Source organism: Callithrix jacchus, chromosome 5 (assembly GCF_049354715.1).
Source record: "Callithrix jacchus isolate 240 chromosome 5, calJac240_pri, whole genome shotgun sequence".
NCBI classification, from domain to species: Eukaryota; Metazoa; Chordata; class Mammalia; order Primates; family Cebidae; genus Callithrix; species Callithrix jacchus.
The window spans coordinates 106,045,331-106,072,515 of NC_133506.1; the positions used below are offsets into that span (position 1 = coordinate 106,045,331).

The window sequence follows — 27,185 nt, forward strand, 5'->3', positions numbered from 1 at the left end:
CAACTAGCTGGCAGGTGCCATTGATAGCTTGCCTGGAGATTGGCAGGACCCAGTGCTGGGCCTCCTGCCAGCCTCCCTGAAGGGTAAAAAATGAGTCGGCATGCAAATGGGGAGTCCACTGTTATCCCAAGCATGAGTAAGGGCAAGACAGCTGCCAAAACAAGGTTGCTTCTGCTCAAAGTATGGAGGTTTGTGAAGGAAGCCCGCACTGAGAGATCACAGCCGGGAATCCTTGCTCTCACCCCACTGCTGTCTGGCTCTGCGACCTTCAACAACCTGCTTAACCTCCTGACACTAGGAAATTCCACCATCACCTCGGACAGCTGTGTTTCTTTGCTTGTTCATTCATTCATTCAGCCAGCAAACATTTCTTAGCATCTGCTTCCTTAGGAAGGGACACATGGTAGGGAGAGTTAAGGCTTTGGAATCAGAGATATGAATTCAAAGTTAAATGACTTGGGGCAAGTCATTTAACCTCTGTGTGCCTCAGTTTCTTCATCTGCAAAATGGGGGTAAGAATCCTTCCTTCACATGGTGGATGTAAGAATTGAGTTAAACTAGACAACGTAAGAGTCTCTAATGAGTGCCAAACACAGCAGTTGTCGGTAGCCTGATGATGATGATGATGATGATGGTAATAATTATCTGTAAAACCCAAGCCAGCACCTAAAGCTTAAGAGATGCTCAAGAAGTAGCTCCTGACTGGGCACGGTGGCTCACACCTGTAATCCCAGCACTTTGGGAGGCTGAGGTGGGTGAATCACTTGAGGCCAGGAGTTTAAGACCAGCCACTATCTCCCCACACCACTCCTGGCCAACATGGAGAAACTCCATCTCTACTGAAAATAAAAAAGTTAGCTGGTTGCAGTGGTGCATACCTATAATTTCAGCTGCTCGGGAGGCTGAGGCAGGAGAATCACTTGAACCCGGAAGGCGGAGGTTGCAGTGAGCCAAGATTGTGGCACTGCACTCCAGCCTGGGCAACAGAGTGAGACCCTGTCTTTAAAAAAAAGAAAAAAAAAGACGTTGTCTCTGTGTTTATTGTGTTACTGTTGATGTAACAATCGCAACACAAGAAAGTGCTTAGCATGCTTCCTGATGCAGCAGACACTCAAGACGTGTGGCTATTGATGCCTTTATCTCAGTGATGGTATCATGACATGCCCAGTGCCCCACACCGAGTTGATGCTCAATGCACATGAGTTTCCTTCCTTTCAGCAGAGGCCTCAGAGCACCCTAACTTTTGCAAAGGGTCCATTGGCATCTAGAATGGAGATAGGTACTCTTGGGTGCCCACCGCAGGGCGCGCGTGAATCCCAGGGGCCCATGGAGGCTTCCCCTCCAGTGTAGATCACAACCCAGCTCTCTCGCAGCTGTTGCTGGAGGAGACAGATGTTTCTGGCAAACCATGAGCCTGGTACCAGACCAGCCATTGTCTCCCCACGTCCCTCAATGTTTCCCAGCCCAGGAGCAAGCTGGATTCTGCTCTCCCTACACAACATTTATATTCCCAGCTACTTACAACCCTGGCTGAAAGCAGCCTATGGCCAAGACCAAATGGGTGATGAGAAACCTGAAATCACAAGGGCAGCACCAGTGGCCCCGGCACCCATCAGAGCATCTCTAGCTTTTTTTCCCTGTGCCTGGCTGTCTCTGGAGCATCTGTGGTTCATCTCTGGTCTGGAGCTCAGGCCACATGGTTCAGGGAGAGGTCATTTTATTGATCCAGACAGCTCTGTTTTGGAGTCGCCTGGACCATTGAGTCCTAGCCCATTAGTAGCCCCATGGTGCTGTGCTTCTCTTTCAAACCCTCACTAGTACTAAGAGGGAAGGCGGCCCTGACTGTCTGAAGGGAAGTGGAGGAGAAGATGAGGAACAACGTCCAAGGCATGGAGACAGGGGAGGTGGAAGGAGTGAGCGGGAGGAGGAAGGCACTGTGCTGTCTGCAGAGTGCAGAGGGTGGGGTGGGAGAAGCAGAAGCCACTGCAAGGTGGTGAGGAGCAGGAGCGCTGCTGCTAGAATCCCACATCTGCCACTTCCTAGCTGTGTGCCCTTGGAAAGTTACTTAGCCACTCTGCGTTTGCACTTATTCCTCTGTAAACAAAGACAGAAAACAAGCCCCACTGCAGAGTCATTGTCAGAACTAAGAGACCGTTTGAGGAATTCCAGCAGCACAGCGCCTGGCATGCAATTGCTGCAGCTATCTTCCTTTTACCTCCCCCTAAACTCGGATGCCTGGACCGCAGAAGGTTAAAAGATCCAAATCCATTGCTCCCATGCGTTGTCCAGGGTTTGCCATTCAGAAAAGAGATCAACTTGAGGGAGAGAGCCTTGGCTTCAAGTTCAGCTGACTGGCAGTTGACTATCACCTAAATGCCTGATTTTTTATATTTGGCTATTTCTTGAGGTAGGATCTTGCTTTATTGCCCAGGCTGGAGTGCAGTGGTGCCGTCTCGGCTAACTGCAGCCTCCAAGTCCCAGGCTCCAGTGATCCTCTCATCTCAGCCTCCCAAGTAGCTGGGACTACAGGTCCTGGCCACCATGCCCAGCTAATATTTTTATTTTCATTTTTGTACAACAGGGTCTCCCTGTGTTGCCAAGGATGGTCGAACTCCTGGAGTCTAGCCATCCTCCTGCCAGGGCCTCCCACAGTGCTAGGACTACAGGTGAGGGCCACCAAGCCTGGCTCTAAAATACCTGATTTAGAGCGGCGGCAGTTCCAGCTTGAGCATGCATGGCGCAGAACCCCCGGCTGGAAGGCGGGACACGGGAGAGGGTGGCTAGAGGATCACAGGAGAGAACGTGTCTGAGCCCCAGGCCTGATGGAGGGACCTCCTAACGGCTCTGGTGAGAAACGGCCTCCAAGGAGCTTTTGGCAACACCAGGACATGGCGTAGGTGAAGGCCGACAGGCCCTCCCCACAGGGCTGGAGCAGGAGAGGAGAGAAACAGTGACCCAAGAGGCCTCCATGAGGTTCGCGGAGGCAAGGGAGGTGGGGGGAGGCGGGGGCGGAGGGAGGGGGAAGAAATCACCGAGGGGAGTGGTGAGCAGAAGAGCTGGATCCGCTGCCGCCACCAGAGGGCGAGAGCCTGGGGAATCCTGCTCGCCGTCCTTACAGCGCCCCCTTGCGGCTGGGCGGCTGCGAGTGTTGCTGGGCACCTCCGAGGGCTGGAGGTCCCCGTTCCCGTGACACTCAGATGAAAGGACTGTGTGTGCAGGTGCGTGTGTGTGCGGGTAAATCGGGGAGGGGGGCTGGATTTAACACTTCCTCCCAGACCGCAGGTTTAATGTTCCTGGTTCTCTTTAGGGAACCCAGTAGCCTCGAGCTCGCAGGAATGGTATTTAGCTCGTTCACTGAGGTCCCCCAGGGTTCAGCACGCAGCCTCGAATGCTCAGGAATGAATGGATGAATGGATGAATGAATGATGAAAGAGGACAGCTCTCAGGGACAGCCTGCCAGGTGTGGGCAGAGAAACGAGCCCGAGAAGTCTACCATCCCCTTGACTCCCTTTGCTTACTGTATGGCAGGCACCATTCTTTGAGCTTCATGTGAAATATCTCATGTAATCTTCACCACAATTTTTGGAGGTCAATACTATTGTTTCCCCCATTTTACAGATAAGGAAACTGAACGACCTGCCCAAGATCACATATATATCAGAAGCAGGATTTGAACAAAAGTACTTCTAACTTCAAAACCAAGGCACATTCATCATCATCCTTTCACAGGAGAGAAAATGCACAAAAGGCAATAAATAAATAAATAAATAAATACCCGCTCCGTGCAGGGTGACCCCGCTCTGCTACATACAAGCTGGGTGGCCTCGGGCTCCTCATTTACCCTCTCTGAGCCTTGTGACACCATCTTTAAAAAAGGGACAGTAAGGCTGTCTAGAAGGCGGTTTTTGTTTTTCTGCTTTTGTAATTAAACACGTGAGGCGGGTGAAAGGGCATCACGTGGTCAGCACTCACTACACTGACATTTCCTTGGCCAGGCGGGGTTGGACAGGCGGAGGGTCCCCTCCTCCAGCACCCAGCCTGGCGTCCTCTTTCCGTCTCAGCGCCCTGCCAGCTCTCCAAGCTTGCCATGCTGTGCTGGCTGCTGCCTGCTGGCCCACAGCCAGACCCAAACCAGAGACGCCTGCCCCGGCCAGCAGTAGCCACTCGCCTCTTCCTCCCTTGCATTCCCCAGGCTGCCTGCCCCCTGCTCCCAGCCTCCACTCCTTCCTTTCTTTCTTCACTGGTTTCTCTGTCTCTCTTTGTGTTCCTTCTAGAAACCATTCCAGCCCACTGGAGAATCTCCTCATCCACCTTCTGTGATGGCAGTGCTCACAGCTTCTCCTCTTGGGCCCCCTGGACTCTGAGAGGCCCCCACACCCATCCCTGCACCCAGCCCCTGCACCCGAGGCTCCCCCTGTGAGGGGCATGGGCATTCAACAGAAGAAAAATACCACTGATTGAGGAAGCAGAGCTCAGGGAAGCTGGCCTGCACTCCCAGCTCTGCACAAATCTCAGATGCAAGCAGAATCTCTCTGGGCTTGGGTTTCTTTCCCTGAAAAACATGGACCTGTTCACACCACTCTAGGTTCCTGTGCCACTCCAGTTGGCATGACAGCAGTCCCGGCTTAACAGAGCTGACATCCCAGGAGGACCAGCCTCTCAAACAATGTCCTAGGCTCAGGGCCCTGTTGTATCCTTTTCTTGGAAAAAGATCTTATGGAGCATCCCACTGTGAGCACCTCCACCTCAGAGTATGAAAAAACCCACAAGGTCTCATTTAATGACTGCTTACTGTATGGCAGACACCGTTCTTTCAGCTTCGTGTGAAATATCTCATTTCACACCACAGTTTTTTGAGGTCAATACTATTGTTTCTCCCATTTTACAGATAAGGAAACTGAATGACCTGACCAAGATCACATATATATCAGAGGCAGGATTTGAGCACAGGCACTTCTAACTTCAAAGCCAAGGCACATTCATCATCATCCTTTCACAGGACAGAAAATGCACAAAAGGCAATAAATAAAACCTCTTCCTTCATCTGGATGGATTTTATGCAAAGGGAGAAGTCAGAGGCCTGGAAGGACACAACTGTCATCTGAACAGCAACTAGTTCTGGGACTTTTGACAAATAAGAGATGGAAGGACAGGTCGGCATGATTAAGAGGATGTAGGGTCGGCAGGGAGGAGCCTCGCATTGCTTAGGCCTGGGTTTGAATATCCATTCTGCAATTTGCTAGCTGAGTGGCCACAGGTCTGTGATATTACCTTTCTATGACTTGGTTTGGGGAATTTCTCTTTCAGAAAAACTCAGATTCTACTGAACTAACCTTCCCACAGATAGCAACTGCTAACAAAATACAAAAACAAACAAAAAGCAAAATAAACCCAAAAACCACCATGAGGCAGTGAAGAGTGAATAAAAGCAAGTAGACCCTGGCTGGGAGTCAACACTTGGAAGAAGGGAATGGCATATGGTGAGCTATCTGTTTTTCTGGCTTTGATCTTGAAGGTGAGCTACAGTCAGCAGAGCACACATAGGGAGCCCGTGGTCCTCCTGGCCTGAAGAACCAGAGTACAAAATATAGAGCAACCAGGGCCACTGGAAAGTGAAGGGGTAGGGGTGCCATAAAGGAAAGGCTTAGAAAGGGGTGACTCCAGATCCCATCTGTACCTCTGCCCAAATCTCTTAGTGCTCCCTGAACCACACATGCATGAAAACTACTTTAGCAGAGGAAAAGAACTGAACTGAGGTTTGAGCTGCCACCCAAGAGCAGAGCTTGAAGTTAATTGCCTAGTAAAAAAGAAATCAACAATTTCAGATGGCTGTAACAGAAACCAGAGCCTCTGCAACCTAATACACACAATGCCCAGAATAGAATCCTGTTCTTGTATAAATATGTTCTCAGAACACAACAGAACTAAACTAGAAATGAGTAACACCAAGATAGCTGGAAAGTCCCAAAATGTTTGGAGATTAAACAGCACACTTCTAAGTAACATAGATCAAAGAAGAAGTCTCAGAGGAAATTTATACATAGTTTGAACTATATGAAAATGAGGCTGGGCACAGTGCCTCACACCTATAATCTCAGCACTTTGGGAGGCCAAGGAAGGTGGAGTGCTTGAGCCCAGGAGTTTGGGACCAGCCTGGGCAACAAAGTGAGATCTATCTCTACAAAAAAGAAAAAATTAGCCAAGTGTGGTAGTGCATGCTTGTAGTCCCAGCTACTTGGGAGGCTGAGCTGGGAGAATCACTTGAGCCTGGGAGTTTGAAGTTACTACAGTGAGCCATGATCATACTGATGTACTCCAGCCTGTGTGACAGAGCATGACCCTGTTTCAAAAAAGAAAAAGAAAAAGAAAATGAAAATGAATATACATACAAATCATCAAAATTTGTTGAATGCTGTGAAAGCAGTCTTTAGAGGAAAATTTATACCATTGAATGCATATATTTAAAAAAAGAAAAATCTAAAATCAATAACCTAAGTTTTTCCCTTAAAAAAACTAGAGAAAAAAAGGGCAATTTAAGCCCAGAGCAAGCAGAGGAAAAGGAATAATAAAAATTAGAGCAGAAACCAATGAAACTATAAACAGAAAATAGAGAAAAAAATAAAATCCAAATCTTGTTCTTTTAAAAGATTAATAAAAATGATCAACCAACATCCAGGCTAACTGGGAAAAACAGAAGACACAAATTACAAATACAGTAGTCCCCTTTTAATGGCAAGGGATAGGTTCCAAGATCCCTGATTGGTACCTAAAATATAGTTTCATTTATAAATTAGGCACAGTAAGAATAATAGAATAGAATAATAATAAAGAACTAATAATAAAATAGGACAGTTATAACAATATACTACGATAAAAATTATGTGATATGTTCTCTCTTTCTCTCTCAAAATATCATATTGTACCGTGCCCATCCTTTTTCTTCTTGTGATGATGTGACATGATAAAATGCCTCCACATTGAGATGAAGTGAAGCAAATGATGTAGTTATTTTAACTGCCCTGTGAGCTCACCTTACCTTCTGCCTACAAAGAGCCAATTTATCAAGACAGAGGAATTGCAATAGAGAAAGAGTAACTCACGCAGAGCCGGCTATGCTGGAAACTTGAGTTTTATTATTACTCAGGTCAGTCTCCCCAAGCATTCAGGGATCAGAGTTTTTAAGGATAATTTGATGGGTAGAGATCCAGTGAGTTGGGAGTGCTGACTGGTTGGATCAGAGATGAAATCACAGGGCCAGGCAGTGATGGCTCATGCCTGTAATCCCAGTACTTTGGAAGGCTGAGGCAGACTGACTGATTGAGCTCAGAAGTTTCAGACCAGCTTAGGCAACATGGCAAAACTCCATCTTTACAAAAAATACAAAAATTAGCCAGGTATGTTGCTTCACACTTGTGGTCCCAGCTACTCTAGAGGCTGAGGCAGGAGGATCCCTTGAGCCTGAGAGGTAGAGGTAGCAGTCAGCCAAGATCATGTCACTGCACTCCAGTCTGGGTGACAGAGTGAGAGCCTGTCTCAAAAAAAAAAAAAAAAAATCCAAAAAACAAACAAAAAAACAGAGTTGAAGCCGTCCTCTTATGCTGAGTCAGTTCCTGGGTTGGGGGTCATAAGATCAGGTGAGACAGTTTATCCATCTGGGCGGTGCCAGCTGATCTGCAAAATATCTCAAGCACTGATCTTAGGTTTTACAATAGTGATGGTTTCCCCAGTATCGCTTTGGGGAGGGTCAGAATCTTGTAGCCTCCAGCTGTGTGACTCCTAAACCATAATTTCCAATCTTTTGGCTAATTTGTTAATCCTACAAAAGGCAGTCTAGTCCCCAGCCAAGAAGGGGCTTTGTTTTGGGAAAAGGCTGTTATCGTCTTTGTTTTAAACTATAAACTAAGTTCCTCCCAAAGTTATTAATAATTTGTCCTATGGCCAGGAATGAACAAGGATAGCTTAGAGGTTAAAAGTAAGATGGAGTTGGTTAGGTCAGATCTCTTCCTTTTTTTTTTTTTTTTTGAGATAAAGTCTAGTCTCACTCTGTCGCCCAGGCTGAAGTGCAGTGGCAGGATCTCAGCTCACTAACCTCTGCCTTCTTGGTTCAAGTAATTCTACTGCCTCAGCCTTCTGAGTAGCTGGGACTACTGGCATGCACCACCACCCCCGGCTAGTTTTTGTATTTTTACTAGAGATGGTGTTTCACTATGTCAGCCAGGCTTGTCTTGAACCCCTGACCTCAGGTGATTCCCCCGCCTCTGCCTCCCAAAATGCTGGGAATACAGACATGAGCCACAGCGCCCGGCCAGGTCAGATCTCATTCACTGTCTCAGTTATAATTTTGCAGTGGCCATTTCAACATTGGAATATATTGTTAGGCCACAATACATCAGAAGGAAGGATCATCTGCTTCAGGTGATCCTGGATCATCAAACCATAATGACGTTGATGACAGCATGTCAGGAGCAAATGACGTTGATCACTAATGGGCAGGCAGCATACACAGCATGCACATGTTGGACAAAAGGGATTTTACATCTGGGGCTGGATGGAGCAGGACAGTGCAAAATTTCATTATGCTACTCAGAAGGGTGTGTACTTTAAAACGTATAAATTGTGGGGAGGGACAGCGTGGGGAGGGGGAGCAAGGGAGGGATAGCCTGGGGAGAAATGCCAATTGTGGGTGAAGGGGAGCAAGGCAGCAAAACACACTGCCATGTGTGTACCTATGCAACTATCTTGCACATCCTGCACATGTACCCCAAAACCTAAAATGCAATAAAAAATTAAAAAAAAAAAAATTATAAATTGTTTATTTCTGGAATTTTCCATTTAATATTTTTAAACTCTTGTCTAACAGATAACTAAAGTTCACAGAAATTGAAACCACTAACAATGGGGGACTATTATATCAGGAGTTAAAGAGAGGTCATCAATACTGATCCCATGGATATGAAAAAGATAATAAAGGAATATTATGAACAATTATTTCTATAAATTTGATAACCTAGATGAAATAGGCCAATTCCTTGAAAGATATAAACTACCAAAACTCACACAAGAAATAATAATCTATATAAGCCTATATCTATTAAAGAAATTGATTCAATAATTAATAACCTTCCAAAAATGAAAACACTAAACAACTATAAAGTTGGAGGACTGACATCCCCTGACTCCAAGACTTACTACAAAGCCATAGAAATTAAGACAGCCTGGAATTGATAAAACAACGGACACGTGGATCAATGGAACAGAATGGAGAGCCCAGAAACAGACCCACACGAGAAGAACAAAAGCAATTCAATGGACAAAAAAAAAAAAAAAAAGAATCTACACACAAATCTTCTACAAAAACTAACTGAAAATGGATCATACACCTAAATGTACAATGCAAAAATTATAAAACTTCTAGAAGCTAACTGTATTAGTCTGTGTTCACACTGCTGATAAAGACATTTTCAAGACTGGGCAATTTACAAAAGGAAGAGGTTTAATTGGACTTACAGTTCCAAATGGCTGAGGAAGCCTCACAGTCATGGTGGAAGGCAAGAAAGAGCAAGTCACATCTTACATGGATGGTGGCAGGTAAAGAGAGAGAGCTTGTGCAGGTGAATTTCTCTTTTTAAAACTGTCAGTTCTCACTATCATGGGAACAGCATGGGAAAGACTTGCCCCCATGAATCAGTTACCTCAGACTGGGACCTTCCCACAACACTGGGAATTCAAGATGAGATTTGGGTGGGGACACAGCCAAACCATATCATTCTGCCCTTGGCCCCTCCCAAATCTCACATCCTCACATTTCAAAAGCAATCATGCCTTCCCAACAGTCTCCCAAAGTCTTAACTCATTTCAGCATTAACTCAGCAGTACACAATCCAAAGTTCATTGGAGACAAGTCTCTTCCACCTATAAGCCTGTAAAATCAAAAGCAAATTAGTTAATTCCTAGATACAATAGGGATACAAGCATTGGGTAAATACAGCCATTCCACATGAAAGAAATTGGCCAAAACAAAGGGGCTACAGGCCCCAGGCAAGTCTGAAATCCAGCAGGGCAGTCAAGTCTCAAAGCTCCAAAATGATCTCCTTTGACTCCATGCCTCACATCTGAGTCACATTGATGCAAGAGGTGGGTTCCTATGGTCTTGGGCAGCTCTGTCCCTGTAGCTTTGCAGGGCATATCCCCGCTTCTGGCTGCTTTCACAGGCTGGTGTTGCATGTCTATGACTTTTCCAGGTGCACGGTGCAAGCTGTAGATGGATCTGTCCGACCTACCCTCTGTGGGAATACTGAGCTCGTTAGTAAAAAACCGGACCGCAGGTTAGGAGAAAATCCTTAAGTTCAGGCTTTATTGAGAGGAAAGAGCCTCCGGGCAAACCAGCCGGGACAAAAAGGAAAAATGGCCGCGCCGCTCAGAGGGGCAGGGTTGTTTTATAGGGGGCTGAAGGGCTGGGGGGTGGGGAAGCCAAAAGCCGAGGTGGTGGGCAACTGTTGGTCAGTTTGAACTGCTGGGCGGGAAGCTGGGCAGCGGGAAGCTGGGCGGCAGGAGGGCTTGGGCCGGTATGTAAAGTGAGAGATAAGGGAGCCTCTTTGTGGGGGAGGGAAAGAGAGAGAGCTTTTGCGGTAGGGGCAGAGTTTTCCAAACATTCCCGACTCCTTAAAGAAAAGAAAAAGAGGGGGTCGGGGCGTCGGTTGTCTCTCTAGCTACTTCCTGCTGACAAGGGTCGATGGGGGGTTCTGAAGAGGTCTCTTTTCTTAAGGAGCCTGGATGTTCGGGGAGAGGTCCGTTTCTTGCACTCGTTCAGGGTAGGGTTGGAGCAGCATCTGGTGGATGGTGACTCGAGTCAGTTCTTGAAAGCGCCTCTGTAGGAACTGTAGAAAGCAAGGAGCAATAAGTAAGATTAGGCAAACGGCTACTAGGGGCCCAAGCAATGGGGACAAGAGGGTATACATAGAGGAAGACCACCACGCTGTGGCTTCAGCCGAGAACTTCTGACTCTGCAGGTTAGTTTTGAGTTTCTGGAGGCTCTCGATTCGGGTTTCTACTAGGCCGGATTCATTGATGTAGTAACAGCACTCTTCTTGTAGGAAGATACAGGTCCCTCCTCGTTCAGCAGTGAGCAGGTCTAGGGCTCTTCGGTTCTGCAAGGCAACTTGGGCAACTGAGGTGATCTGTCGTTGGAGTGATGCTAAAGACTCAGTAGAGTCATCAATAGCTGCTTGGAATTGTGAGGTCAGTCGGGCTATGGCCAGGTGAGAGTGGACTAGTGCCCCTCCTCCTAATCCTGCTGCAAGTGCTGAACCAGCAAGGGAGACTCCAACGGCAATGGGTAGGAAGGCAGCTCGTCGGGTGCGGCGATGGGGAGTTTGCAGCATCTGGAATTCGGCTGGGGAATATATAGTGAGTCGAGGGACTAGGGTTACTGGGAGGCATAAAAGAGATGAGGAAAATGTAGAGAGTTTTTGTTAAGGTCTTGTTACACCAAAAAAAACGTTCCTCGTGGGGCTGTTATATTAGTGGTTACCCGTATAGTTCTGTTACAGCTAGGGAAGTTTCGGCCTAGGGAATAGCACACAGGTAGCTGTTCAAAATCAGGTGGAGTGTAGAGATCAACTTCCTTGATGGGGGAGAAGGAAGAAGTTGAGGCTGAAAGGTTGAGAGGGATGGGGTAGGGGACTGCAATGAAGGGAGTCTGTCCTAAGAAGGCACACATGAGGCATGAGGTTAGGTCAGTTAATCCTGAGAGGTTAGCTAACTTGATTCCTTCTTGGAGAAAGGTTAACCAGGAAAACGGAGGCGAATGTGGTTGCAATTGGTCATTCAGAGATTTTTCTTGTAGGCTAATGTCAGAGTGGACTTGGTGGACTGTACGTACGTATGCCCGCCAGATGTACAGGTGGGAAGAGGGATATTTGGTATCTATGTGGTCATACACGGCAGCTTTCTGGGGGCTTTTCCACCGGTTGTCCCAGGAGTCAGGTATGAGAAGGGAATACCGTGTAGAACCGATAATGGTGTTTCCTTCTCCATCTACATCTGGGATGATTTTGAGCTGAGATCGGGCAGGTACTGTGGACTCGATAGCTATATGTAGTAGACAGTTCATCCAAGTACATCCCATGCAGGAGCGCCAAGGAGTATTATTGCATGCTCCTGATGGTTGGTCATGGTTGAAGCACATGAGAGGTATAGTAGTATGGACGTTGCGGAATTTGGTGAAGTTCAGCTATATGGCACTTTGGCATCCAGCTGCGGGGCAGTCGGAAGTTGCAAGAAGGTGGTTGTGGCTGTATGGGGGGGTATTACAGATGAAGGTGGTTTTGGTATAGTTTTCAGTTAGGAAGAATCTCCATCTGTAGGGGGTGGCGCTGCTAGGCCCTGGTAAGTTTGACAGATAAAGGGCCAGTAGGAATAGCCTTCCAGCATAGGGAGGGTCCATGAGGAGCCTTTTTTACCCGAGAGAGGTGAACCCAAGATGGGATTTAGCAATTCTTATAGCTGATGGAGTGGTAAGGAGGACTGTGTATGGTCCTTCCCACTTGGGGGCGAGGGGCTTTGGGGAGAGGGACCTGATAAGAACTGAGTCTCCAGGGGAGACTTTCTGTGTATTTTCAGATGGCTGGGTGGGTTGGGGAAGAGAAGCGTTGGCGTGTTCTCGGAGAAGGCTGCGAAGGAGAGTAAAGTAGGGGAGGTAGCTGTCTAGAGGAGTGGTCTCTGGCGGTGGGGGAGTTGAAAGTAGGAAGGGGCGACCATACAGCAGCTCAAACGGGCTAAGCTGTGATGGGCCCCGGGGGCTTGCTCTCAACCTGGTGAGGGCAATAGGAAGCAAGGTTACCCAGGATTGGCGAAGCTCAAGCATGAACTTGGTCAGATGCTCCTTTATTAGGCATTGGCCCGTTCCACCTTACCAGAGGACTGAGGATGGTAGGCGGCGTGTACCTTCCACTGAATTCCTAGAGAGGTAGAGACAGCATTAGTAACCTTGGAGACAAAGGCTGGGCCGTTGTCTGACTGGTGGCCGGAAGTCCAAAGCGTGGGATGACGTCTTGAATGAGATGAGTGGCTACCGTCCCTGCAGACTCAGAGGCTGTGGGGTAAGCTTCGATCCAGCTGGAGGAGGCGAGAGGGCTTGAGGTTGCAGTGGAGTAGGTCAGTGGCGAGTGCCTGGCCGAACAGGTGGGGGCTATCTTGGAAGCCCTGTGGAAGGACTGTCCAGGCCAGTTGTTGGGACATGTTCGTAAGGGGATCATCCCAAGTGAAGGCAAAGATAAAGTAGGAATTAGGGTGTAGAGGTATAGTGAAGAAGGCATCCTTTAGGTCTAAGACTGAGAAACAGGTGGTCCCTGGGGGAATGTTAGAGAGAATGGTGTATGGGTTGGAGACAACTGGATGTATGGGAATTACAGCTTCATTGACTAAGCGCAAGTCCTGGACTAGCCTATATTGTCCTGATGGTTTTCGTACTGGGAGGATGGGGGTATTACATGGGGAGTTAATGGGAATTAGGAGGCCTTGACCTTTTAGTTTCTCTATGATGGGTCTGATACCCATACGGTGGGCTTTAGAGATGGGAAATTGAGGGCGGCAGAGAAAATGAGGCGAGGAGTCTTTAAGGCGGACCTGAACTGGCTGGTGGTGGGTAGCTACAGACGGGTTGTTAATGTCCCAGACCTGAGGGTGGACTCCGGGGAGTAGTTCTGACAGGGCTTTTTGGGGTTCAGTGTCTGAGGTGAGGGCTAGGAGAAAGAGACTGTGTGGGTTGGCAGAGGGGAAGGTTATGACGGCCTTCAGCTTTGAAAGGATGTCTCGCCCCAGAAGGGGAACTGGGCAGGTGGGGATTACTAAAAAAGAGTGGGTAAATGGAGTAGAGTTATATGAGCACATGAGTGGTGGGGTTTGGTAGGGGATACTCGGGGTCCCGTCGATTCCCATGACCGAGACCTGGGAAGGAATGAGACGGCCAGAATAGGAAGGAAGTGCGGAGTAGGTAGCCCCCATGTCTTGTGACCCTAGGCTCGGCGAGGGTAACCAGAGTCGGAAAGCCAGGGCCCCGCTAGTCGTCTAGCAGCCCTAATAGACTGGGGAACGGAGCTCCCTCGGAGGTCGGCTCCTGGCAAGCAGGCTCCTCCCTACTGAGGGTGACTGCCGGCTGCGTAACGCCAGTGTGTCTGTTTTGAGGAACCAGCACCCTGGGGAAGCTGGGGCAATCTGACTTCCAGTGTCCCGGGAGCCGACAGATAGGGCAAGGCTTAGTTGGTGGCCGTGGTTGTGGACAGGCTCGGGACCAGTGTCCTTCCTTTCCACATTTGAAACATGCCCCTGGAGGGGCATGGGTTTCGGCCTTGGGCTTCTGGTTCCCTGCCGGCCTTAGAGCCGCCACTAGGGCTTGGGTCTGGAGGGCAGCCTTCTGCTTCATGCGAGTTTGGCAGGCAGCCTCAGCCGCATCTTCCCTGGCATTGAATACTTTAAAGGCCATTTTTACCAGGTCTTGGATGGGAGTCTCTGGCCCCTCTTCTGCTTTCTTTAGTTTCTTTCTTATGTCGGGTGCTGATTGGGAGATAAAGTGGGAGGCTAATACAGTGGCCCCATTTTGGGAGGCTGGATCTAGTCGAGTGTACCGGACTAGGGCTTCTTATACTTGAGTGAGGTATTGGAATTCTTTAATATAGGTGGACGGGTCGGCTGAGAAGGATCCTAAACGTTTCTCAATTTGGGACAGGTCTTGGAGTGAGAAAGGAACATGGACCCTGATTAAACCTTCTGCGCCTGCTACTTCTCAGAGTGGGGCCAGGATAGCTGGCTGGTGAGAGCGGGTGTGGGCCGCCACCGGAGAGGCAAGAGGAAGTGCGGCCTCTGAGGGAGGGGGCTCGGAGGGAGAGAGGAAGAGCGAGGCATGGCCTCTGAGGTAGGAGGTGCAGAGGGAGTGGGGGAAGGGCGTGCTGTTGATGGCGACTGGTTGCTGAGATTGGCAGGAGAGGACAGATGTTCAGGCAGATCCTCCGGTGAGGAGTAGGGAGGGGGAGAGGTAGTGGAGGAAGATTTATGAGGGGTTCGAGCTAAGAGGATTTGGTAGGTGGAGCAGGAAGAACATAGGTCAGGGTGGGTACGGAGGTCCCAAAAAGCCTGAACGTAAGGAATTTCATTGTCCTTGCCCGCACGGCGACAAAAATCGTCGAGATCTCGGAGGGTGTTGAAATCAAAAGTGCCAGTCGGGGGCCAATGTGACTGGTTACCGAGTTTGTATTGGGGCCAAGCCACCTGAGACAGGAAGATAAGCTTTTTCTTTCTGAGGGTTTGGGAATATCCCAATTTGGTAAAATTTCGCAGCAAGCACCCAAGGGGGGTGCTCAGAGGTATTTTGGACTCCGAATTTCCCATGGCAGGCACAGCTACAGACTCTCCGGCGTGGATGGGCAGATGCAACGAAAAGGCGTCCCCTTTCGTTGCAAATTCCCCAGAGTACAATTAAGTACAGAAAGGGAAGCGGTCAGAGGGGTGTCCCCCAACTGGCGGCTGTCCCTCGGAAGGCTCCTGGAGCCGGAACAGAAGACTACCTTGGCTCGGCCGAGACTAGGCAAAGAGTCCGTGCGGAACGCCGGAGAGGGAGCAACTGCACCGTGCCATAGGAAGAGGAGATGGGAAGCGGGGGAAGGCAAAGCAAGAAAAAACTTGGCTTACCTTAATCGGAACGTGGAGGTGGCAGGGCCAGTGTTGGGTAGGTCGGGGAGGGGGGCCTTGGCCAGGCCAACGGCCTCAGCTCCCGTCCCGGGTTTCCGGCACCATTTGTCCGACCTACCCTCTATGGAATACTGAGCTCGTTAGTAAAAAACCGGACCGCAGGTTAGGAGAAAATCCTTAAGTTCAGGCTTTATTGAGAGGAAAGAGCCTCCAGGCGGACCAGCCGGGACGAAAAGGAAAAATGGCCGCACCACTCAGAGGGGCAGGGTTGCTTTATAGGGGGCTGAAGGGCTGGGGGGTGGGGGAAGCCAAAAGCCGAGGTGCTGGGCAACTGTTGGTCAGTTTGAACTGCTGGGCAGGAAGCTGGGCAGCAGGAGGCCTCGGGCCGGTATGTAAAGTGAGAGATAAGGGAGCCTCTTTGTGGGGGAGGGAAAGAGAGAGAGAGAGAGAGCTTTCGCGGTAGGGGCAGAGTTTTCCAAACAGGATCTACCATTCTGGGATCTAGAGGATGGTGACCCTCTTCTCACAGCTCCACTATGTAGTGCCCCAGTAAGGACTCTGTCTGTGTGGGGGCTCTGATTAAATCACGGGGGCGGACTTCCCCCTTGATATTCTGGTGATGGAGTTCTCACGAGATCTGGTTGTTTAAAACTGTGTAGCACTTTCCCCTTCACTCTCTCTTCTGCCAACATGTGAGGAGGTACTTGCTTCTCCTTCGCCTTTTGCCATGATTGTAAGTGTTTGGAAAACTCTGCCCCTACCGCGAAAGCTCTCTCTCTCTCTCTCTCTCTCTCTCTTTCCCTCCCCCACAAAGAGGCTCCCTTATCTCTCACTTTGCATACCGGCCCTAGCCCTCCCGCCACCCAGCTTCCCGCCACCCAGCTTCCCGCCCAGCAGTAATGTTTGGAAAACTCCGCCCTTACCGCAAAAGCTCTCTCTCTCTCTCTTTCCCTCCCCCACAAAGAGGCTCCCTTATCTCTCACTTTACATACCGGCCCTAGCCCTCCAGCCGCCCAGCTTCCTGCCCAGCAGTTCAAACTGACCAACAGTTGCCCACCACCTCGGCTTTTGGCTTCCCCACCCCCCAGCCCTTCAGCCCCCTATAAAACAACCCTGCCGCTCTGAGCGGCGCAGCCATTTTTCCTTTTCGTCCCGGCTGGCCCGCCGGAGGCTCTTTCCTCTCAATAAAGCCTGAACTTAAGGAATTTCCTCTAGCCTGCAGTCTGGTTTCTTTCCCAATGAGCCCAGTCTTCCCACAGAGGGTAGGTCGGACAAATGGTGCCGAAACCCGGGACGGGAGCTGAGGCCGTTGGCCCGGCCACGGCCCCCCTCCCCGACCTACCCAACACTGGCCCTGCCACCTCCACGTTCCGATTAAGGTAAGCCAAGTTTTTCTTGCTTTGCCTTCCCCCGCTTCCCGTCTCCTCGTCCTACGGCACGGTGCAGTTGCTCCCTCTCCGGCGTTCCACACGGACTCCTTGCCAGGTCTCGGCTGAGCCAAGGTAGTCTTCCATTCCGGCTCCAGGAGCCTTCCGAGGGACAGCCGCCAGACGGGGGATGCCCCTCTGACCGCTTCCCTTTCTGTACTTAATTGTACTCTGGGGAATTTGCAACGAAAGGGGACGCCTTTTCGTTGCATCTGCCCATCCACGCCGGAGAGTCTGTAGCTGCGCCTGCCATGGGAAATTCGGAGTACAAAATACCTCTGAGCACCCCCTTGGGTGCTTGCTGTGAATTTTACCAAATTGGGATATTCCCAAACCCTCAGAAAGAAAAAGCTTGTCTTCCTGTCTCAGGTGGCTTGGCCCCAATACAAACTCGGTAACCAGTCACATTGGCCCCCGACTGGCACTTTTGATTTCAACACCCTCCGAGATCTCAATGATTTTTGTCGCCGTGCGGGCAAGGACAATGAAATTCCTTATGTCCAGGCTTTTTGGGACCTCTGTACCCACCCCAACCTATGTTCTTCCTGCTCCACCTACCAAATCCTCTTATCTCGAACCCCCCATAAATCTTCCTCCACTACCTCTCCCCCTCCCTACTCCTCACCGGAGGATCTGCCTGAACATCTGTCCTCTCCTGCCAATCTCAGCAACCAGTCGCCATCAACAGCACGCCCTTCCCCCACTCCCTCTGCACCTCCTACCTCAGAGGCCATGCCTCGCTCTTCCTCTACTCCCTCCGAGCCCCCTCCCTCAGAGGCCGCACTTCCTCTTGCCTCTCCGGTGGCGGCCCACACCCGCTCCCACCAGCCAGCTATCCTGGCCCCACTCCGAGAAGTAGCAGGCGCAGAAGGTTTAATCAGGGTCCATGTTCCTTTCTCACTCCAAGACCTGTCCCAAATTGAGAAACGTTTAGGATCCTTCTCAGCCGACCCGTCCACCTATATTAAAGAATTCCAATACCTCACTCAAACATAAGAAGCCCTAGTCCGGTACACTCGACTAGATCCAGCCTCCCAAAACAGGGCCACTGTATTAGCCTCCCACTTTATCTCCCAATCAGCACCCGACATAAGAAAGAAACTAAAGAAAGCAGAAGAGGGGCCAGAGACTCCCATCCAAGACCTGGTAAAAATGGCCTTTAAAGTATTCAATGCCAGGGAAGATGCGGCTGAGGCTGCCCGCCAAACTCGCATGAAGCAGAAGGCTGCCCTCCAGACCCAAGCCCTAGTGGCGGCTCTAAGGCCAGCAGGGAACCAGAAGCCCAAGGCCGAAACCCATGCCCCTCCAGGGGCATGTTTCAAATGTGGAAAGGAAGGACACTGGTCCCGAGCCTGTCCACAACCATGGCCACCAACTAAGCCTTGCCCTATCTGTCGGCTCCCGGGACACTGGAAGTCAGACTGCCCCAGCTTCCCCAGGGTGCTGGTTCCTCAAAACAGACACACTGGCGTTACGCAGCCAGCGGTCACCCTCAGTAGGGAGGAGCCTGCTTGCCAGGAGCCGACCTCCAAGGGAGCTCCGTTCCCCAGTCTACTAGGGCTGCTAGATGACTAGCGGGGCCCTGGCTTTCCGACTCTGGTTACCCTCGCTGAGCCTAGGGTCACAAGACATGGGGGCTACCTACTCCGCACTTCCTTCCTATTCTGGCCGTCTCATTCCTTCCCAGGTCTCGGTCATGGGAATTGACGGGACCCCGAGTATCCCCTACCAAACCCCACCACTCATGTGCTCATATAACTCCACTCCATTTACCCACTCTTTTTTAGTAATCCCCACCTCTTTTCTACATTAGTCTTTCCTCATCTCTTTTATGCCTCCCAGTAACCCTAGTCCCTCGACTCACTATATATTCCCCAGCCGAATTCCAGATGCTGCAAACTCCCCATCGCCGCCAAAGAGCCCTAGACCTGCTCACTGCTGAACGAGGAGGGACCTGTATCTTCCTACAAGAAGAGTGCTGTTACTACATCAATGAATCCGGCCTAGTAGAAACCCGAATCGAGAGCCTCCAGAAACTCAAAACTAACCTGCAGAGTCAGAAGTTCTCGGCTGAAGCCACAGCGTGGTGGTCTTCCTCTATGTATACCCTCTTGTCCCCATTGCTTGGGCCCCTAGTAGCCGTTTGCCTAATCTTACTTATTGCTCCTTGCTTTCTACAGTTCCTACAGAGGCGCTTTCAAGAACTGACTCGAGTCACCATCCACCAGATGCTGCTCCAACCCTACCCTGAACGAGTGCAAGAAACGGACCTCTCCCCGAACATCCAGGCTCCTTAAGAAAAGAGACCTCTTCAGAACCCCCCGTCGACCCTTGTCAGCAGGAAGTAGCTAGAGAGACAACCGACGCCCCGACCCCCTCTTTTTCTTTTCTTTAAGGAGTCGGGAATGTTTGGAAAACTCTGCCCCTACCGCAAAAGCTCTCTCTCTCTCTCTCTTTCCCTCCCCCACAAAGAGGCTCCCTTATCTCTCATTTTACATACCGGCCCTAGCCCTCCAGCCGCCCAGCTTCCTGCCCAGCAGTTCAAACTGACCAACAGTTGCCCACCACCTCGGCTTTTGGCTTCTCCATCCCCCAGCCCTTCAGCCCCCTATAAAACAACCCTGCCCCTCTGAGCGGCGCGGCCATTTTTCCTTTTCTTCCCGGCTGGCCCACCCGGAGGCTCTTTCCTCTCAATAAAGCCTGAACTTAAGGAATTTCCTCTAGCCTGCGGTCCGGTTTCTTTCCCAATGAGCCCAGTCTTCCCGCAGAGGGTAGGTCGGACAGTAAGTTTCCTGAGGGTCTCCCCAGCCATGCTTTCTGTATAGCCTGTGGAACTGTGAGTCAATTAAACTTCTTTTCTTTATGAATTACCCAGTCTCAGGTAGTTCTCTATAGCAGTGTGAGGACGGACTAATACATACCTGCAAAAATCTTCAAAGTTGAGTAGAAGTTACCCGAGTCAGGAAGGTGAGAGGCCTGCAGCTTGTGCCTCTGGGAAAATGCAGGGCTACACAGCGGCTGGGGCTTGGTGCAGGACGGGAGGAGGGCAGGGGATGAGGCTGGCAGGGAGGGCATCAGGAGCTCAGCAATTGTTTAGGAGATTGCACAGGGCCTGTGCCGGGCTGGCAGTGGTCAGGGAAAGCACTGGAAGCATTCTGGAGGGGTCCTGACAGGAGACTCCATCGGGCTCCAGACTGCCTGGAAGTCAGGGGAAAGAGAAGGCCAGGAGGAGGTCCTGTGTCTGCCAACAGAGGCCTGGTGGAGCTGACGTTAACTGAGACTCCCCAGCCTCTGAGACTGTGGCTTCAGCCAGGCTCTGCCAGCCTCCTCCCTTTTCACCGGCCCAGGCCCCAGCCTGCAGGGCTCTCCCTCTCCCCTGTCAGCCAGGAGCTCCTGATGTATCTCATGGGAACAGTCAGGCAAACTCCCCCACTGCCCCCACACAACCCCTCTCTGACTCAGCTGTTTGAGGAGCTATGTGAGGGCAGTGCCTCCCTCCCTCCAGGCCGCTGGTGGCCCCAGGAAGGCTGGTACTTGTATAAAGGCCTGCAGTCGTGATGTGGGAAAGCTGCCCAACCTCATAGTGCTGCTGGCCCTGCAGGCCTTGCTAGTGGCCCAGCCACATTTAGTCTGAAGTAAGAAGTCTCTTCTCTCCAAGCCTGTGCTGCACTTGAAACTGGGCCCCAAAGCAGAGCGACTTGGGTCCCTGAATCTCAGAGCTGGTGGTAAACATGCAGGCACAGCTCCTTCATCTTCTGCCTGCAGATCCACTCCAGGATTTCCACATCGCCTGCAGCCCAGTCGGGGCCTCTGCTATGGGCTCTTCACCAAGGAGGGTGATCAGCCCCTCCCAGCTTGCCCAGGGCTTTCCTGGCTTGGCCACTGAAAGTGCTATGTCCCCAGAAACCCCTCAGTCCTGGGTAAACTGGGACAGTGTGTCACTCTGTGACACAGAAAGGAGAGAGGGTGGGTGAGATGGTAAGTCAGTCCCAAGATGGAACCTGGCCCAGGGAGTCCCTGCTAAGGGTTCAGAGCTGGGGGAGATGGGGCTTGGGTTCAGGCCCTGGTGAGTCATTGTGCTATAGCTGGAACCTGAGCAACGCCATTTTATGAAAGACAAAGCTGTTTTTCAGAAATAAGTTGTAACGGCTGCCCATTCTCCTCACAATGACTGCTAACCTTGGCTTCTGTAAATCTGCTAGTTTGCTCTGCAAAGTGCTCAATATGTAAAGCTGCTTACCTTTTCTTATCAGTGACTGCCGGAATTGCTGCCTTTGTTTACCAGTAATGACCAAAATAAGCAGCCCAAGTTAATTCCATCCAGGCTCCTGCGTAATAAGTAACTAAAGATCTGTGGATTCTAATACTGCCCAGACAATGTGTAAACTAACAGCTTATCTTGACTTCCGTAAACCACTTAGGTAACAATAGAAGTAACAACAAGTCCCCTAGCCCTTGGAATGTCTGGAGACCCGCTCCCTCCTCTCTGCCGGGAGGTGATTTAACAAATCCCCTGGCCCTCAGAATGTCTGAATCCCTTCACCCCCACCCCTGGAGGTGGTTTAGGGGTATAAAAGAGTCTTGTCACCCTCCATTCGGGGCCACAGGTTGGAGAGACGTGAGTCCTCCGTGGTCGCCGGCAATAAAGAGCCTGCAATTTGGCATACTTTTGTCTCTTGTTAATTTTATAATCTCGCATTTCAGTATGTCATTATGAATCTCCAAGGGAGGTCTGAGAACCGATCATGGACTTGTTTCTTTAGGAAATTTGTTTTGGATTCCAAATAACCAACCTTTCCATAACCTGTGGAAGAAACTAGAGGATGCTAAAATGCAGATAATTTCATAAGAAAAAGAAAATGTTAGCACTAGGAAGGGCCTCCCACATTGAATTTTCACCATGTTCCCACCCATTTCACAGATCAGAAAGATGAGGCTAATAGTTAAGAAAATGGGCTTTACAGTCAGGCAGCTCAGGGTTAAGTCCTGGTTCTGTCATAGAACACTGTCCCTGGGTGGTGGGTGACTTTCTCACTGGACCCGCGGTCAGCCCATCAGCCTCTGTCATCTCCTCCATGACCTCTCCTGGCCATGACTGGGCAGGTCTCACTAATAGGAAGGTCTTCCTCACTGAGGCCTGTTCTTCCTCAGTTTAACTTCTCCCCTGAGGTGCTTAAAACAGAATAGGTTGGATGCCTTGTCCTCAGGACAGCCTTCAAGTGTTTGATCTTCCCCCGCATCCAGGCAAGGGCCCTAGACAACTCCTAGTATTTATGGACAGCCACTCTGTAGGCCTTCAGGCTACGAAAGGTGAGGTAGCCCTCCCAAGTTCAAGGCTGGGCACAGTGGCTCACACCCGTAATCCCAGTATTTTGGGAGGCTGAGGTAGGCGGATCACTTGAGGTCAGGGGTTTGAGACCAGCCTGGGCAACCAGCTCAGGGTTAAATTCTGGCTCTGTCATAGAACAGTTGTCCCTGGGTGGTAGGTGACTTTCTCACCGACCCCCAGTCAGCCCTTTAGCCTCTGTGTCATCTCGTCAAGTCACAGGGAGCTCATGACCTCTCCTGGCCACTACTGGGTCCAGTTTTGTGCCATGGCGAAACCCCACCTCTACCAAAGATACAAAAATTAGCCACACATGGTGGCATGCACCTGTTGTCCCAGCTCCTTGGAAGGCTAAGGTGGGAGAATTACAGGAGCCTGGGAGATTGAGGCTGCAATGAGTTGTGATTACGCCACTACACTCCAGCTTGGGTGACAGAGCAAGACCCTGTCTGAAAAATAATAACAATAGAAGTGGGTTGGGCACAGTGGCTCACACCTGTAATCCCAGCACTTTGGGAGGTCGAGGCAGGCGGATCACTTGAGGCCAGAAGTTCGAGACCAGCCTGGTCAACACAGTGAAACCCCATCTCTACTAAAATTACAGAAGTTAGCCAGGGATGGTGGTGCATGCCTGTAACCCCAGCTATTTGGGAGGCTGAGGCACAAGAATGGCTTGAACCTGAGAGGCTGAGATTGCAATGAGCCAAGATTGCACCACTGCCCTCCATCCTGGGTGACAGAACCAGACCCTATCTCAAAAAAAATAAATAAAATAATGAAAGTGAACAAGCCATTGTCTGAGCTCAGCATGTCCCAGTCTTTCTATGGTTCCTTGTGACACTCATGACTTTGTTAACCCTCTCTCTACCCATGTATTCATTTCCCAGGGCTGCTGCAACAAATTACCACAAGCTGAGAAGCTTAAAACAAGAGAAATATATTCTCTCGTAGTTTCAGAGGCTACAAGTCCAAAATCTAGGTGTGGGCGGGGCTAAGCCCCCTCTGAAGCTTCTGGGAGAGGAGCCCTCCTTGCTCCTCCCAGCTCCCCCAGGTCACGGCACCTGGCATCTCTCCACTCACAGATGCATCTCTGCAGTCTCTGCCTCCACTGAGCAGCTTTCTCCCTGGGTTGTGGCTTCGCATCATCATTTCTCTGTGCATGTCTCTCTCTTGTTTTCTTTTTCTCCTCTTTCTCCAAACTGTGAGTGTCTGTGTCCAGATTTGTTTTTTGTTTTTGTTTTTGTTTTTTTTGAGATGGCGTTTTGCTCTTGTTGCCCAGGCTGGAGTGCAATGGCATGATCTCAGCTCACCACAACCTCCGCCTCCCAAGTTCAAGCAATTCTCCTGTCTCAGCCTCCTAAGTAGCTAGGATTACAGGCATGTGCCACCAAGCCAGCTAATTTTGTATTTTTAGTAGAAACAGGGTTTCACCATGTTGGTCAGGCTGGTCTCCAACTCCCGACCACAGGTGATCTGCCCGCCTCAGCCTCCCAAAGTGCTCAGATTGCAGGTATGAGCTACCACACCCAGCCCAAATTTTCTTCTTATAAAGACATCAATCACTGGGTTTAGAGTCTTACCTAATCCAGTCTAACTTGATCGTATCTCAACCTGATCATATCAGCAAAGATCTTATTTACAAAAAAGGCGGTATTCACAGGTTCTGGGTATTAGGACTTGAACATTTCTTTTTAGGGACACAATTTAACCTCATACCAAATGTGATTGAAACGAATTCAGAGGCTGGGCATGGTGGTGCAGGCCAAGGCAAGAGGACTGTTTGAGCCCAGGAATTCAAGACGAGTCTGGGCAATATGGCGAAACCCCATCTCTACAAAAAATACAAAAATTAGCCAGGCATGGTGGCATGCACCTGTAGTCCTAGTGGATCAGGAGGCTGAGGTGGGAGGATGGCTTGAGCCTAGGAGGTCAAGGCTGCAGTGAGCTGTGATTGAGTCGCTGCCCTCTAGCCTGGGCAACAGAGTGAGACCCTGCCTCAAAAAAAGAAAAGAAAAGAAAAATCAGAAACAGAAAAGAAACTAATTCAAAGAGGAAGCAGCTGAACAGAAATGGTCACGTATGGGGAACAGACAGTTTATGCTCAGGGTGTGATGGAGGGCAGGGCAGAGCCGACAAGACTCAGAGCCCAGGCCCCAGAGAGACGGCCTGGCTGCCCCAGGCCAGCAACAGAGCCCCAGACAGAAACTTGGTTTTTTATCAGTCACCAGACTGTCTTGTGCTTTTCCTGGCTGCTCCATCTGCCTTCCAGCCCGCAGGAGGGAAGGCGGGAAAGCAGATGAAGGAGCCCAGAATGGGAGGCCTGTGCTGATGATTTGCAATGAACCCTGGGCAGGTCACAGCATTGCTCTGTGAGACATTCTGGACCTCAGCTGCCACTGAACTGACCTCATCTGTCAAGCAGCAACGCTGTCTGGAGCCCCAAGGATGCTTGGCAAGGGCTGGAATGACTGGGAAGGAGAGGAATTTTTCTTTAAAGAAAAGATAGACGACTCCCAGGGCAAAGAGTATTGCTCTTTCCTTTCTCAGAGCCACTGACTAAAGCCCAGTTTGTGGGAAGGATTGCCTCCACCATCTTATTATTTAAATGAAAAGCCTCTGCCAGTCGTGGTGGCTCATGCCTGTCATCCCAGCACTTTGAGAGGCCGAGGTGTGCAGATCACTTGAGGCCAGGAGTTTGAGACCAGCCTGGCCAACATGCGGAAACACCATCTCTACGAAAAATACAAAAATTAGCCAGCCATGGTGGTGGGTATCTGAAATCTCAGCTACTCAGGAGGCTGAGGCAGGAGAATCGCTTGGACCCATGAGGCGGAGGTTGCAATGAGCTGAAATTGCACTACTGCACTCCAACCTGGGTGATAGAGAGAGACTGTCTCAAAAGAAAAATAAAAAAAAATTTTAAATAACAAATAAAAGGAAGGCCCCTGAGTAGGGACTCCAGGATCCTTCTTGTGTCTGAGGTCTCTCCCTGGGCAGAGCAGCTGTGTGGAAAGTGCTACTTGAAGTCAGCAGGGCGGGGTTCGAGTCTTAGCTCTGCCACGCACCAGCAGTTTGGCTTGAGGTTGTTACTCTGTCTCTCTGTGCCTCATGTCCCTGCTTCTTCTTTTTTTTTTTTTTTGAGAAAAAGAAGGGGAAAAAAGAAAAAGAGGGGAAAAGGAATATTACTTCATTCCTAAAATGGGTTTCAATAATGGCCGATCAATATTTTGAGTGTTTAAAGTGGTTAATGCATATTTTATGTGTTTAAAATGGAGACCTCTATTGTGTTTATTTGTTCTGGCTCTGAGTTCAAGTCCTGGAAATCATTATCAATTTGTTGTCTCGTTGAATCTAAATCTCATTATGTGTCTTATGTATCTGGGTGTTAAGATCTCTTATTGTTGCATTAATCCTTTTACCCTTGCATCCTTGTAGCTTTGAAATCTATTTTATTAAGTGTGAGAATTGCAACTCCTGCTTTTTATTTATTTATTTTTGCTCTCCATTTGGTTGGTGAGTTTTTTTCCATCCCCTTGTTTTGAGTCTTTGTATATCTTTAGATATATCGTTAGATTTTGTGGATAATGTATATTTTGTGTGTTTAAAATGGAGAGCTCTATTGAGTTTATTTATTCTGGATCTTAGTTCCAGTCCCGGATATCATTATCAATTTTCTGTCTCGTTGGATCTAAATCTCATTATGGGTCTTATGTATCTGGGTGTTAAGATCTCTTATTATTACATTAATCCTTTTACCCTTGTATCCTTGTAGCTTTGAAATCTATTTTGTCAAATGTGAAAATTGCAACTCCTGCTTTTTATTTATTTATTTTTGCTCTCCATTTGGTTGGTACGTTTTTTTTTCCAACCCTTTATTTTGAGTCTATGTATATCTTTGGATATACCGTTAGATTTTGTCTGTATCTTTTGATTGGGAGATTTGGTCGATTTAAATTTAGGGTTGCTGCCATTTGATATTAACTGGCTATTTTGTCCTTTCGTTGATAAAAACTCTTCTTTATGTTAATGCTCTTTACTTTTTGGTGTATTTTTAGAAAGGGTCATACTGGTTGTTCCTTTCTGTGTATAGTGCTTCTTTTAAAAGTTCTTGTAAAGCAGGCCTGGTAGTAATAAAATCTCTGAGTACTTGCTTGTTCCTAAAAAATTTTATTTTTCCTTCAAATGTAAAGCTTAAATTGGCAGGATATGAAATTCTGGGCTGAAAGTTCTGTTGATTAAGTATATTGAATACTGGCCCCCACTCTCTTCTAGCTTGTAGGGTTTCCGTTGAGAGATCTGCTGTAAGCCTAATAGGCTTACCTTTATGGGTAACTTGATCTTTCTCTCTGGCTGCCCTTAATATTTTCTCCTTCGTTTCGATCTTGGTGAATCTAACGATTATGTGCCTTGGGGTTGGTCTTCTTGAGGAATATCTTTGTGGTGTTCTCTGTATTGCCTGGGGTTGAATAGTGTCCTGCTTTGCTAAATTAGGAAAATTTTCCTGGATAATGTCCTGGAGAGTATTTTCCAGCTTGAATTCATTCTCTCCGTCACATTCAGGTACACCGATCAAGCGTATATTAGGTCTTTTCACATAGTCCCATATTGCTTGGAGACTTTGCTCATTCCTTTTTATCCTCTTTTCTCTATTCTTGTCTTGTTGTTTTGTTTCATTAAGTTGATCTTCGACCTCTGATACCCTTTCTTCTGCTTGATCCATTCGGCTGTTTAAGCTTGTACATATTTCA

The 27,185-nt window shown here is 49.2% G+C and overlaps 1 long non-coding RNA gene across 2 annotated transcripts in view; it reads right to left on the reverse strand.

Annotated features, from left to right (window-relative positions):
* Positions 1 to 8,811: 8,811 nt before the first annotated feature.
* The window catches only part of LOC144582655 (uncharacterized), a 45,067-nt gene continuing 26,693 nt past the window's right edge, over positions 8,812 to 27,185 (reverse strand). Inside the window, exons 10-11 of one of the 2 annotated variants that reach the window (XR_013535829.1) lie at positions 20,033 to 20,309; positions 8,812 to 10,877 (exon numbers count right to left, since the gene is read on the reverse strand). This is a non-coding gene — a long non-coding RNA (uncharacterized LOC144582655). Of the gene's footprint in view, positions 15,799 to 17,022; positions 20,310 to 27,185 lie in introns of both variants that reach the window. The other variant, XR_013535828.1, reaches the window with a different exon arrangement.